Here is a 14362-nt window from a genome sequence, read left to right on the forward strand (position 1 = left end):
CCGGGGAAACGTAGCGGGCGGAATACATAATGAGAATCTGCCAGCGGAATTCTTTTAATGTTACACAGAAGAGATTTTCAACATTTATATATATATATCATCCCCTTTCCTGTATAATTAGTTAAAAATGACAGTACTTGGGTTTTAGACAAAAGAGCTGACGCTCACTGCGAGATACCGTATAGCAACATACGGTTCCAATGCAGGCAGCTGCCTCGGCATTAAGGGACTGGCAGGGATTCTTTATAACATAAAAGTATTTGGGATCAGGAACATTGCGGTTTATGCTTTATGCATAATTATTACTTTTGGGGGCTGGCAAATCTTTTCATTGATGCCCCCAAACAATCTACAGCTGCCACTGGGATAAGGGCACAGTCACGAAAAGATTGTAAGCTCACAAGATCAGAGCCTTCTTCTCTGTTTGTACCAGTCTGTCCTAACACGTCCTAATCTTATGGTCAATTTTAACGTGACTTTTCACTCCCCTATATTATAACAGCGCTACAGAATCTGCTGGCGCTATATAAATAAAAAGTGATGTAATAAAAAGAGATAATTAGGCTTCACTGGGCCATTTCTGTCTTCAACTTTAACTACTTAGGAAATCTAGAATCCTCCCTGTCTATGAAATCCGAGCATTTTCTGTAGTTCTATACAATGTCATGAAACACTCTGACATACAACAGGCAAGACGTCATCTGATGACATCATACAGATCGAAACGTCCCAATGACTTAACTCATCGATAGCTATCAATAGGTCATAAACAGGTACAAAAATCCCAGTAAAGCCCCAGCCCAAGCCACGCCTCTAACCAGTATCCCTCTTTGGCCACTTAAAATGCTGAGAGGTTTGTGACATCACAGATGCTTTTTTCTGGGATAAAGCTAATAATCCAACACTTTATCTGTATCGATAACATGCAATTCTTTGATTTTGATTACATACAGTTCAACTCGCCAACTCCACTCTGCATTTTAAGGGGCAAAAAATGTTGAGTTTCTCCTGTAAGACGGGCCGAGCTTGCCCCCACATAACGCATAATCAGTGAGGTCATAAAAATCTCATCGATTTACCGATGTGTTACACTGGCTCAGCCAAGCTCTTTTTGTCGGAGAAGCTCGGTGGGATTGGCCCTTCGTAATGCATAGCTAAATTAGGGGGTTGATATAGAAACTCTCCTGTACCCTGTTTTAGTAAATAACCCCCTACTTTACAAGCTGACCACTTCCATATTCACAGGTCTGTGTCACGCTGGGGGAACAGTTTTTCCGCGGCATCGCTGACTTCCTGTTTGCTCATACCTGGGAACAGCCAGCCCAGAGCCTTGCTATTGTGGAAAGCGGGTAGGCTGTCCCACTGATATCAGTGGGCGGTCCTGCTGACATAGGTGGGTGGTCCGCTCATCTCAGTGGGTGGTCTGGCAAACAGGAAAGCTGCCCATTTTTGGAGTGGTCGTGGGTGGGGAATGGGGCGTGCAACAATGACACTCCCCCAACCCAGAGTTCCTCTGCGGTGACCCGGAGACCCGGAGAAATGGCGGTCTAACTGGAGTCTCCGGGCGAAACCCAAAGAGTTCCCAGCCACGGTCATGCCCCAGGCTTCTGCTTACACACTCTCACGGGATGTGGACGCGGGTATCCAGCCACCAGCTGCAGCGGCAGTCTCAGACCCCCCGGGCACTTGCCAGGTGACCAGCCTGGGCCTGCCATATTCTAAAATATATCGGCGTGATCTCAGATCTAAGACGCATAAATCAGAATTTCAGATATTCAGAGGTGCCGTCAAGTTTTGCATAAAATGACTCTTCCAATATCCCCGTTACATTTCATTTCTGCTACATTCTAACTGGCGCGCTGCTCATAGAATTCAACGCCTTTCCGCGCGGCGCATGTGGACTATGAGATCCGCTCCGAATCCTAACCTCCCCCCCTCTCCTGAAATGTATCGGGTTTTAGCGTTTTATCCCATTAACTCGTCCCCGGTGGGCTACTGAGTACCCCGCTGTGCTCAGCCTGGGAAGTAATGACACGTTAATATACCTTGGTGCCCTACTTAGCGCTAAACTGCAGAGTGCCCTCTTTTTCTGTGTTCTAGAACAATCCCTTTAGCTTAACCAGTCTCATCAATCAGGGCCGGACCGGTGATGGCGGGGTGGCCCCGGCACTTTAAGGCCAGTGGCCATCTGAAGATGTTGGTGCGGCTGGATACACACGGCCACGCGCAACGTTTTTATACTCACATAGCTTGCGATCGGCCATAGCCAACCCATGAGTATGGAGCGCCCATGGCCAACAGGCCACCGGGTACGTGCTCAGGTTGCCAGATGGCCGGTCCGAGCCTGTCATCAATACAATAATTCAAACATGCAGAGTTGGGTCATGTAATAATTAACGAGGTTCCAAAAGCACCAATGGGTTAAAGATGTTCCATTAAATACCAGAAGAACCTCTAGGATCCGGCTCTACCTGGACTCAAGAAACATCTCCTGGGGAAATTCTATGGAAAGATCCTTAAGGAAATGAATTCTTTCTGGACTTTGCCAAATGCCGGCTCATCGGCTTAAAGATCTGGGTTCTGGCTGTGATCTGGAAGCGAATAAGAGTCTGGAAAAAGTCTGAAAAAAGTCTGAAATAAAACTTGTGGGGTTCCCCCTCTAAAATAAAAATATCCAATATCTAGAGATCAGCAGCTATGATACTTTTTGGGGGGAATAGGTTTATTTTGGGGGGATTTGGTTTTTATATTTTGGAAGTTGCACAGTGGAGTTTGTATATAAAAAAAAAGTGATTCCGGTGTTATCCCCATAGCAACCGATAGAATGCTTCTGCCGATCGGACCGTTCCATTGGTTAATACGAGGGTAACGCCACTTTTCAAACTTGGCACTAGAATATGTTATAACGTAACTCCCGATGTGTCGCTTTGCAAAGAGGTTTATGTGATAAGAAGTTACAATGTATCAGCGTCGGCGCGGGTTATGTAACCCGATGAGTTAATATTAGAGGATTACGGGGTAACGCGCTGTATGTGATGCGTTCACCGAGCAAACACGTTATCACTGGTGCGGGGGCATCGCAGCTTGAGGACGGGCAGGTGTAAGTTTGGGGGGGGTCTCGCTGTTTGGGGTATTTCATCGCAGTACGATGGTGTTCTTGTGGGTAGATGTTTATACAGATAGTATGATATGGGGGCTATCGGGGGTCATTATTATTTATTGTTTTATATAGCGCCATCATATTCCGCAGGGCTGTACAATGGGTAAGCAGTGACAAGGTGTTAGCGTGTGTCAGAGTGAGACTCACGAGGCTTGGCTGTGGACCTGATGGACCCCATTCCTGCCCACTGCCAGTTGCCCTTAACCACCCTGTTGGCACGGTTTGCCATCTTTATACCCCCATGCCATGTTCATTCCCAATCCCCTCCTCCATCGTCCTCCCACCCCTCTCTCCCCCTCCTCTCTCACCTGAGAACGTCTTTTCATCCAACTCTTCTTCATGTCGGAGAATGGGGGGATTTGGTCGGAGAGGTGGACCCCCCGAGTGGGGATTTTCCGCTCCTCTCCGGCGCCTGCTGCTGCGGCAGGGAGCGAGGACTCCGATCCCGGTGCTCCCCAAAGAAAGGCGTAAACGGGGAAGGCGTGAAAAAAGGGGGCAGATGTGGGATTCGGAGCGGTCGGTGGAAGGGATGTCGGTTGTCGGTAGCCGCCGTGATCCTGCCGCTCCCAACGCCTGAGCCGAGCCGGGAATACAATGCTTAGAGAGCCAGGGGGAGGAATGGGGGATGGAGAGAGGAAGGGTGGGGAGGAGGGAGTGAATGAGGGAGGAGAGACAGAAAGTGCGTGGCTGGGAACAGGTTTGTTGTCTCACCGGACTGCGAAAGCATTTGTGCCGGGGTTAGGGATGAACGCGTCCTGTCTGCCGGTCATCCCTAACCCTATTATTGCGCATGGTCAGGACGTGGCCGGCCATAATGTATCCATCTCGGGATTTTACACCAGGGTGGCAAGAAGTGAACTTTAACTTTGTAAAGAGACCGTGGGGTCTATATCTACATATAATATATATAAAGAAAATTCTGGCCCTAAATGTGATGTTGTCACCATAGCAACCAGCAGAATGGTCCTTTCAGAAGGAACATTTTCTCGGTTGCTATGGTGATAAGACAGCAGAATTGTTCCTTTTAAATTACCCCCCAGTGGGCACTTTAAAGGTTAACCACTAGGCAACGTCGTGCTTAGCTCTCACGCACCGAAGAGTTAATGGAGTCGTAGAGTCATTAAACGTAATGACATGATACAGTTTAATTCCACATCTACCCGTCACTTTAAACAGGTCACTCTCCCCGAGACTCGTTCTTACGGCAAGGATTCTGGGACGGTGCTGAGAAACAGGTAGTAGATAAGTGGAACAGCCTCCCAGCAGAAGTAGTTGAAGTTGATGGACTTGTGTCTTCTTTTAATCCAAATTACTACCTTACAGGGTGATGACCATACCTGGGAACTTTCTAAATAAGCTGACCCTGAGACACTTTAAATTTTAACCATTTAATGGCTATCATGTAGATTTTATGTAGCAATGTTTTGGAAACCTTGACTTATTCATTATTAATTGAGTCACCTGCATTCAAGCAGGGATATCAACCATAACATACTGGGGGCAAAAGCACCAATTGGGAGTCTTATCTATCCAGACTGTGTGACCCCGAGAATCTGCCCCTTCACCCTGAGATTGGGGTAAAAACCCTGAGACTCCGGGGCAAAACCAGCGAGTTCCCAGATATGGCGAAGGGTAAGGGTGGTTTTGCCCAAAATTGGACATTTTGTTATCCCTTGGCATTTGTATCGACAGCTTTGCTCGTCCTCCTAAATCCTTCCTCCTTAACTCTCCCGCAGATGCCAGATCTTTGTATCAACTGCATAAAAAGCCACATTGTTGTCGATAAACGAATACATTAAAGCGACCGGGAACATTATTCCGACGAATGCCGCCGCAATCTGGCTCGTGCGACAATCTGGCTACAAATCTAAGACAGAAGTCTCGTTGTACCAACGTGGCCCGCTCCACGAAGCCGACATGCGCACGGCGGGCAGGCGGCCCCGAGCGGCGCTTATCTTTATCATCGGGTTATGGGCGGGGGTTAAAAAAAAGGCCATCGCTGTCAACGTTTCGTTAATAACGTTTTTCGTGATCTTTAAGGAAAACCAAAGACAATGAAAATGTGAGGCTTTGATATAAAACTGAATTATTCCTTCAGGAGAGGATTTACTGACGGCAGAATATTAGTCAGCTGTCCGTGGATGGAAAACACGCCTGGGAGTGAAGCTGTGTATCACGCTCCTCGGTATTTAATACACGGGTGAACGGAGACTTCTGTATCGGCCAACGGCTGAGAATGTTTTATTCTTTCAATTATTCATACAAATTAACCCCATTTAGTGGAGATGTTCAATCTATTATCATGCTTGCTTTACCGAGAGTGTGGAACTGCCTCCCAGCAGAAGTGGTAGAGGGTAATTTAAACATGCATGGGATAGGCGTATGGCTCCTGAATCTAAGACGAGGCCAAAGAAAAAGTAAAATGAAGCTTCCTTCTGTGCAGGTTTCGGGCTTTCAGCAGCGGGACGGACGATGTTTCTGATGCTGCATTTGGTTAAGAAGTGGAACAGCAGCTTTACGAAGAAATTATTATAAAACAGAGATATCTGCCTGCTGGCCGCTTATCCACGGAGCACTCGTCACTCACGCCGTCCTCCCCCCCCTTATATTTATAGGGCACAGGGTATGACATCCAATCCAAACAGACCGTAACTTTTGGGGTCCTCGCCCTCGGTCCGCAGCCTCACACCCGCTGACTCCAGTCTTCTTCCCGTTTACCCGTTTCACGCGGCTGTCAGTCGGGCCGTTGATTTCCCGTCTGGCGGTGAGAAGCTTCTCCGGGGCGTTCGATGATCTCAACGGGCAAACCTCCTGCCGGCCTGGTTATTAATTAGCACCAAAACCCGCTGGGGTTCCCAGCGACCCCTCTTGGCTAACACCGCCATCTTTATAAATACCCTCAGCTTGCCTGCTTAATGTAGGCAGATAAGGCAATAAGGCATCGGGAAACGCAAGCAGGGTGCGGCATTAATAGCCGAAAGAGGGAGGTTTAAGATTTACAGCAGGAGAAAAGGGCGACTAGATGGGGCCGATTCTGTGTCTCTATGTTCGTATTGTTCTTTAGCATTATCCTGTATGTTGGTGGTTATTAAGTTGCGCTAATACCAGAAAACCAGAGTATGTCCGTGCACCGGCCCTGTCCTATGTATAACTTATCACGTTTAGTCCGTCTCCACGTATAATCATCCTTTCTTTGACCGACAGAGTTATAATGAGTGGAAGACATTGCCTCGGCGCGGGTTCTTCTCTCCAACGACCATACGGAACACGGACATACGTGTCAATCACCATAAGAACCCGCCAAACAGCAACATTGTATCTCCTATCTCCATACAACGAGAGGGGCCGGGATTATAGGGGGGCTCGTTACCGGTTGATCACCAAGTCTTAATGAGTTCTCCTCGTAATGCTTAGTCCTTGGGAAATCGTCTTCCTCGCAGGATCTGCCAGCAGGCCACAGAAGCGGATCGGAGATCTATGTCTTTAAACGTCTCGCTAGGTGCAGCCTGCTGACTGCGAGAAAGAGCATCCACGTAATGCCATTCCCAGCTGTCTCCGTCCTTCCTCTCTCACATCTCCTCCTCTCTCTTTTCTGCCTCCTTACTGACCTGTCGTCGCTTGCTTCCCGTTTCTCGCTCAGTCGTGTGAATCTGGGATTCGTCGTTTTCCGTCTTATCTTCCAGAAGCACGAGGAAAATATCTATCCGCTTTCTGCATCGATTCCATCGCCGCCCGATGCTCAAAATGCACAATTTGTTGCGTAATACTAATACATAATTCATTATAGTTTATACATTATTCCCGGGAGGGATTACAGCACCGCGGTCTTCCTCGGAGAACCTCATGACTTCGGTCGGTCGCCTTTTCTTTCGGCCTGGTTGCGATCTTAAGCACTTGCCGTGGAATGAGATGTCCATTTCCAGGACTTGAGTCTCCATTCACTTTAAAGCAGCTGCATTTTGCATCCCAACTTGGTGGAACTCATCTTGATCCAATCAACATCATCTGGTGCCACCATCTTGGAGGACAATGTGCAGAAGAGGACAACTATGTCCCTACGCAACTTGGCCAATTCATCTGGAAACCTTTGCTGCATCCGAGTTTCTCTTTGTCCAAACCTTTATAGTCTTTATGAACGGTCTTTCGGTAGCCGTGGACCTGAGACGTGGTCACACCTTCAGAATGTATAAGTAGCCTTGGACCCACCTGGTCACCCAACGCCCCTCTTGTGAAGGTCATTGATAACCTTCTCTTGACTCATGAAGGCGTTCCGATAAACCAAGTCCCACCGCATTGTCCTTTTGGGATGTAACCTTGCAACCCCTTTGTCTTCACAGACGCCGTGCTGTCAGTAACCGGTCGTATCCGGCTGCCAGGTGCATTATTAGCAATTATTGGAAATGTCAGAAGCCAACGTTTCCATTACAGCCAACGCGTGCGCGCTCTGCTCCTGAGCTAGCGGTCTCTGAGCCGCCGGTCCATGTCTCGTTTTTATTTCGTTTTCTTTATTTTCCGTCCTCTTTTTGATTTGTTTATCGCTTTTATATCTTATTGAGCCTCCGTTCAAGGACATGGATTGTGACAGCAGCTAAAAACAAAAGGAGCCACCAAGTCTTTCAATCTGTAGAATAACCGTCCGCGGATCTTAAGCATCGTCGTTCTATTTCTTAGAATTTGTCTCGTTTTTGTTTTTTTTAACTCTAACTTGAAATCATTTCCCCACGTTCTAGAACCCCACACTCTAGAACCCCCTTATGTCTCTTTCTAGTTACTGCAGGCATGAAGAACAACCCAAATTTGCTAATAATCTGTTCACAAGGATCCTATTCACTAAATAAAGCAGGATTCAGCCTTAAATTGTGGCGGATTGTACATTTTCTTGGGCCGATCGCAGAACTTTCTTAACTTCTAAACAGAAAGTCGGATCATCTGCGTAGCTTCTAAATTCCCCAAGTACTTTTACAACCATGCTGATTGTTGCTGATTGGTTCCCTTGGAAGGAGCGAAGAAAGAAAGTGGGAGAGGAAAGAAAAGGGAGATGCTAGTCTTGCCACATTTTGCCACAGGTCTCAACTTCCCTAAAGTAGGAGAGCCCAGACTTTTTAGCTGCAGACTTCCGCAGCGTAAGCTATCTGTATCTACTACTCCTTTTTTTGAGCCTAAAAGGATTCCCGGAGCACCCTTTCCTGTCTGTGCGGGGAGGTTTGTGTTGTTGGGGGTAGCTTTGCGTTGTGGAGGGGGTAATATTTATAAATCTGGGGACAGTCAGCTTTCCTTTGCTGTCTTTGATCGGGCGGTGAAGTCGGATTCCGCGAGGGATCCTCGGCCGTTCTCCCGTCCGCTAACCCCCGAGGCTCAGTGTGCGTTAGTAACTGCTTTCCCTCATCATGCGCATCAATGCGTTATCCCCTCGCAGACGAAAGAGAAGAGGGGGGGGCAAATCTGTCAGTTTCTATGGCAACACAAACTGCTCCCGTCATCCGCGCCCTTGAAAAAAAGTCATATAAGAAAAAAAAAAGAAGTGTGGAGATCAACAAATCCCCGGGAATCCCCAAATGGATGTTTGCATAAACAGCGCCGGCAGTGTACTCTGCACTGCACCAAACTCATGGAGGTTTACCCCGGGGCGGCCGCGCGGAATCGATTTTATCATCCCTGGGAACTTTCTGAATGAGCGCACCCTGAGACTCTTAAAATATTAACCCTTTAATAGTGAAGATTCTATGAAGTCTCGCCAAATTACTCTAGTACCGGTCGCCATGGAAACCTTGACGCGTCATTATTTGAAGATACACTTCATTGGGTCACCTGCATTCAAGCAGGGGTGTCGACCGTAACATACTGGGGGCAAAAGCACCAATTGGGAGTCTTATATATGATCCCAGCCGGGGAGAATAGGAAGGAGTCGGATCCAGACTGTGTGCCCCCGAGAATCTGCCCCTTCACCCTGAGATTGGGGCAAAAACCCTGAGCGTTCTCACGTATGGTCATCTAGCCTTGACCTGGTCTTAATAATTAACTTTTCAAGCGCACGGCATGCTTTATAAGAGGTAGGACGAGCACCGCGCACCGGATACAATGTTTTAGGAGAGTTAATGTATTTAGGTGACTTCTATTAACTGTCCGGAAATAATATACGGGAGCTACGCTGCCCCCTCCTGGGGAAAAGCAGGAAGTTCCGTTTAGTGCATAATCATGAAACGGAGCTTCAGAACCCGAGAGACTCCGTTTGGTCGCTGCAGAAGCGATCGGTTCACCTGTGTTACATAGAAACAAAGCAATCGCTCAAGTACCGAAGCTGATATAGAGGGTCAGAGCCTTAGAGGTAATCTAAGAAAGTTTTACTTTACTGAGAGGGTGGTAGATACATGGAACAGCTTCCCAGCAGATGTCATAGATGCTAATACAGTGAGGGTTTTAAACATGCATGGGATAGACATACGGCTCCTGAATCTAAGACGAGACCAACGACTGATTAAGGTTTGAGTCTTTACAAAAGAAAAAATGGGTTTTATCACATAATAAAATACTTTCTAAATAAACTTCTCACGACCAAACTATGCACAGCGCTGCGGAATATGATGGCTCAGGGAGTCCAAACTCAGACAGAGGCCTTTGTGTGGATCGAGCGCTGAGAAGTGACTCGCCGCGTCCAACCAGCCGAAAACATCATTGATGATAATATTATCCGCGTTACCCCCCCCCCGGATTAAACGTCTCGGCTTCCCCGAGTTTCCATTTTGTGACGACTCATTATACTCATTATGTCTGCTGGTGGCCGTTGTGCGTTCAGCGGAAATTCAGCCCTTTTTTCCCCTTTTCTTTTCCTTGTTTTTTCATTATTTCTGCTGCTTTGCATGAAAACGGCTTAATGGCTTTGTTGGTTTTGCTTTCTGACAGTGATGCCATTAACTCGGCGGAACAAAAATGGCAGGGGGTGCGCGATAAAGTTTCTTCCAAATGCTAGACGTACACTTTGGGGTCACTCAGCTGTTTTTGTGGAAAACAAGGAAATTTCTGGCTGTAACATAATTACAAAAAGGTTTTCTAACAAATAATTAGCCTTTTAAACTTAAACTTGGATCAGCGAACACAACGTGCTATTGGAACACAGGAGTGATGGGAGTGATAAAGGGCCATTGGAACCCAGGAGTGATGGGAGTGACAAAGCGACATTGGAACACAGGAGTGATGGGAGTGATAAAGAGCCATTGGAACACAGGAGTGATGGGAGTGATAAAGGGCCATTGGAACACAGGAGTGATGGGAGTGATAAAGGGCCTCTGTACATCTATGAAGAGATTCCTTTAAACATCAGCTGTTTCCAGCTACAATAGTCATTCACAACATTAACCCCGTCTGCGCTGGGTTTCTCATCCACTTCATTTTATTTTAATGGACAAAATTAGCTTTTGATGGTAGTGTATAGTATATCTTCTGTAAGTAGCGCAAAGGTTTAAACAAGTGAGGGGGGGGATAGCATCCTGAAGGGGGGACGGGGCAAATACATACAGGGTATTCTGCAGGACCCCCCAATGTATTTGCAAGTAGGACATTTAAATTAATTTAAAGGGACCTCTCAGCCATCTTTAAACTAACACTCCAGACTCCCTATCTTATATAAAATATTATTAGTAATAATAATAATAATAATACAATTAAGAATATTTGTATACAGTGCCTTGAAGGAACCATGATATAATATGGCTGAAGAAGAGCACTAGATAGTCTTGAAGGCTTGCAATCTATTATGCGTCAGTAAAGGCATCACCATTACCGGATTTGCTCGTTTTTCGTTCTATGGCTGACATGGAGCAGCTCTTTACTTTACAGGAACCACGTAGTTCCCGTCGCTCCTTTTTTTAAAGTTCACGTTGGAGTTGATTTTGCGTGATAAGCAGGAGCCGGAGTAACAGGGGTTTCAGGACCGAACTCTCTCTATGTGGTCTTCTCTGCCCTGATGTGACGCGTTGTGCTGCTTAGCAGATCTGCCCCACAGAAGCTTTTGGTGAAGACGTGGAAAGGAACTTTTGCGGACACCGTTCAGGACACCGCGGTGCAGATAGCCGAGGGCTGTGGGCATGATCTATATTTAGGGCAGAGGGAAGAAGGTGGGCTGTGGGTAACCGGAGAGCTTGTTGCCCCAGGAGGATCGGTGGGACTGACACATTCCCAAGTGAAAAATAAACCACAGAGCGAAGGCAGGGGGACGCGGACTGACGGAGAGGAAGAGGGTCCGAGGGAGGGGGGCCGAGAGCTGCTAACATACTGTATGACTGCCTGGTAGAGAATTATCTGACCCCCTCTGTGGAGCTGGCAGATGTTGGGTATGGCGCGCATGCACTTTGGTACGAAGGAGAGATCTCCTGCAAGCTAAGGCGCTGAGGGTCAGGGAAAGAGGCAAATGCATATGGCGGGGTCTGTAGAGCCCTCCATGCATTTAGAAGGGGGGGGCAAAATGCTGATCATGTGCATTAAAGTGTCTACGGCGGCCGGAGCGTCCCTTTAATGTTTAAATCCATGGATTTAAAGGGACTGAGTTTACCTGCCTCCCCCGAACAGCTGTGCGTCTATTCACTAAAACTGCCGGAGAGTTGAGACAAGTCGGGTTAAGTAGAAGGTTTGGGAGTCGTCGTCAAATTCATGAAGAGCAGAAATATCCCTTTATAAAAAAATATAAAACAGTAGATCGGGGGTCCCCATTAACCAGGCTGGAGCAGGTGGGGCTCTTTTCTCTTCCCTCTCCTTCTGCCCCCTCGTTGGAGTTTTGTTTCGTTAATAATATAATCTGATACAGAGCGGTCCGGGGGTGACCGTAGATATGGAACGGCTGCAGATCCCATACCCGCTTCCAATCACATCCCCCAATACCCGGCTCGTTCCCAAGCGCGCATGCTGAATGCCCCAAATCATCTGACGGAGCGGAGTGATGGCGTCACGTTTTCCGTAGTGTGTGTTGCGGTTTAACCCCTCGGTATTATGTAGAGGGTTTTCGGTTGATCTCCTCGCCGAGGTGCGAGACAGCTGGACGTTTCGCTAAATCCAGATACACACAGTGGCTAAAAGTGGCAGGATATATGTTTAGCTATTTAAAAGTGGGAGGATGGGGTGGTTTTAGGTGTGAAGGGGGTGCAATAGAATACAATGGGGGAGGGAGGGGTCCAACATTCTAGAGGGGCAAAAGAATAGAAAAATGAGCCATAGTATCCCACCAACGTTCCCATGATTCATTTACTAAATGACCCTGCCTAAATCTTTTGGGGCGTGTTTTAGGCCACATAACACTCCAGGAAGAGATCCTCAGGGGTGTGCATGTGTTGGGTCATGTGACTCCACGTCATCACATGACAAAATCCCCACCTCTGAGGTCCCAAACATACTGTTACAGTCAACAGGGGGAGCAACGAGCCAACTAAAGCACCATTAACACATAAATGCCTGTATTCTAAATAGCAGCCACCGGCAAATACCCCTCCTCTGGAGAAATCACCCAATTTCCTTCTGCATTCATTAAATTCCTCCACACAGTGCAATGGTCCAATCAGCACCATTTTATTTCATGTATTACCCCCTTGGATCCTTCATAAAATACATATCGTATTTCTCCTGTCTCAGGACTGGAGATCATCCTTCCCTGGAAAGTAGTCCTCCACATCCGCTCCGGCAGTTCCACCAATCAGAACCCTTGGAACGTCGGCAGGTTTTACTGATGGGATTAACGCTGCTGGGTAGGGGTAGTTTAGTTAGAATGGTTAATGTTTTTTGTTAGAATGCGTGGGATAGAATGCACAACTTACTTAGTCTAAAAAGGAATGAGCGTAAAGAAGACTGCGAAGTAAAGGCTGCGGAGGATATGAATGCGCAGGATCGAGTAATATGAGTCTTTGGATTGGATGGTTGGAATGTGCTGGATGGGGTAGATAGAATGTACGAGGCTGAATGGACGAGACACAGATGGATAGTAAGAAGGAACCTGCAAGCTCCCCAATAAGAGTTTCTCCTTCATTCTGTCACGGTAGAACGTTATGGTTGAGGGTTGCTACATTGATATCGTTTTGGACGGCACCATTAGAACGCCTAGAATGCTGACCCAAGCATTCTTCTTCTCTCGCTACGAGTGCCCGATCCCATGACTTTGTTTCATCAATATCCCCAAAATGACTTTAAGGCCATTTACGGCAGGCGAGTTGAGTTACCGTCTTTGACTCATTAAAGGCAAACTGATTTTGAGTGTTTAGTCGATGTGTAGGATGCGGACTTGGTGATCAGACATTGTTACAGACAGGCCCGGACAGGACTCCACGATCTGAACCGCCGCCATTCAGACTATTATCCTTCATCCTCTCACCAACGCAAAAAAATAATAATGACCTGAATATTCAGCCAGCTTCACGGAAATGCGAGGTTTCGATAATTTCACCCTATTCCGTGTCGTATCATCGTTACTGAATACCCCCATTTGTTACATAATTACATCGTTCATAAGGCTGAAAAAAGTCCATCAGGTTCAACCCTTCCACCCAACCTTCCTATTCTTGATCCAAAAGAAGGCAAAAAAAAAAAAACTCTAATTAAGCTCCTTGGAATTCTGCCATCGGGGGAAAAAACTCCTTCTTGAAAAAAATCGTACAAATTCTATTAACCTTTTAATGCCCCTGATAAAAAATACTCTCTTTTAAGAGGAAAGTTTGCTATTGATTGGACATCCTTCATCTCCTGGTCCTCTGTAGCCAAACCCCGTTATTCTGAATGCGGAATACTTCTCTGTATCAGAATTAAGTTCACTTGTGCCATAGAAGGCAGTTTGCGAAATGCGGCCCCTCGAGGACTCCTCCAGAGGCAGATCGGGTGCTGCAGCCGGCGGCTGGATATTCCCCCCTTAAAGTGCCGGGGCTGAGCCATCATCACCAGTCCAGCCCTGGGTATAAGCAGAGGCGAGAGAACTGACGCTTACTGGTTTTTAGAGCTTATGATCTAAAAGTAGAGGAGCATATTAATGGTGCAAATATTAAGGATAAGCGACGCGGCAAGCTTCCCGGAAAAGTTATGTTTTGAAGGAATGTTTAGGTATTTGAAGGGTAGAAAGAGGAGGGCCAGGCCGGGCTTTAATACGATGGGAGCAGCGCGGCTAAAGCGTCGTAGGTGGAAAGGGAGGACAAGTGGTGAGGTGGGGCAAATGTCAGTGATTAGAGGGAGCCATTC

At 47.0% G+C, this 14362-nt stretch overlaps 2 protein-coding genes across 3 annotated transcripts in view; both read right to left on the reverse strand.

Moving 5' to 3' along the window:
* Window positions 1-1272, reverse strand: part of GMPPA (GDP-mannose pyrophosphorylase A) — a 63350-nt gene extending 62078 nt beyond the window's left edge. Inside the window, exon 1 of the mRNA XM_053472148.1 lies at window positions 1268-1272. The gene's annotated coding sequence lies outside the window, so the exon portion shown is untranslated. The remainder of the gene's footprint in view (window positions 1-1267) is intronic.
* Window positions 1-14362, reverse strand: part of SPEG (striated muscle enriched protein kinase) — a 69879-nt gene that overhangs the window by 52139 nt on the left and 3378 nt on the right. The gene's annotated exons all lie outside the window — the stretch shown is intronic.

This window comes from Spea bombifrons, chromosome 7 (genome assembly GCF_027358695.1).
Source record: "Spea bombifrons isolate aSpeBom1 chromosome 7, aSpeBom1.2.pri, whole genome shotgun sequence".
Taxonomy (NCBI): domain Eukaryota; kingdom Metazoa; phylum Chordata; class Amphibia; order Anura; family Pelobatidae; genus Spea; species Spea bombifrons.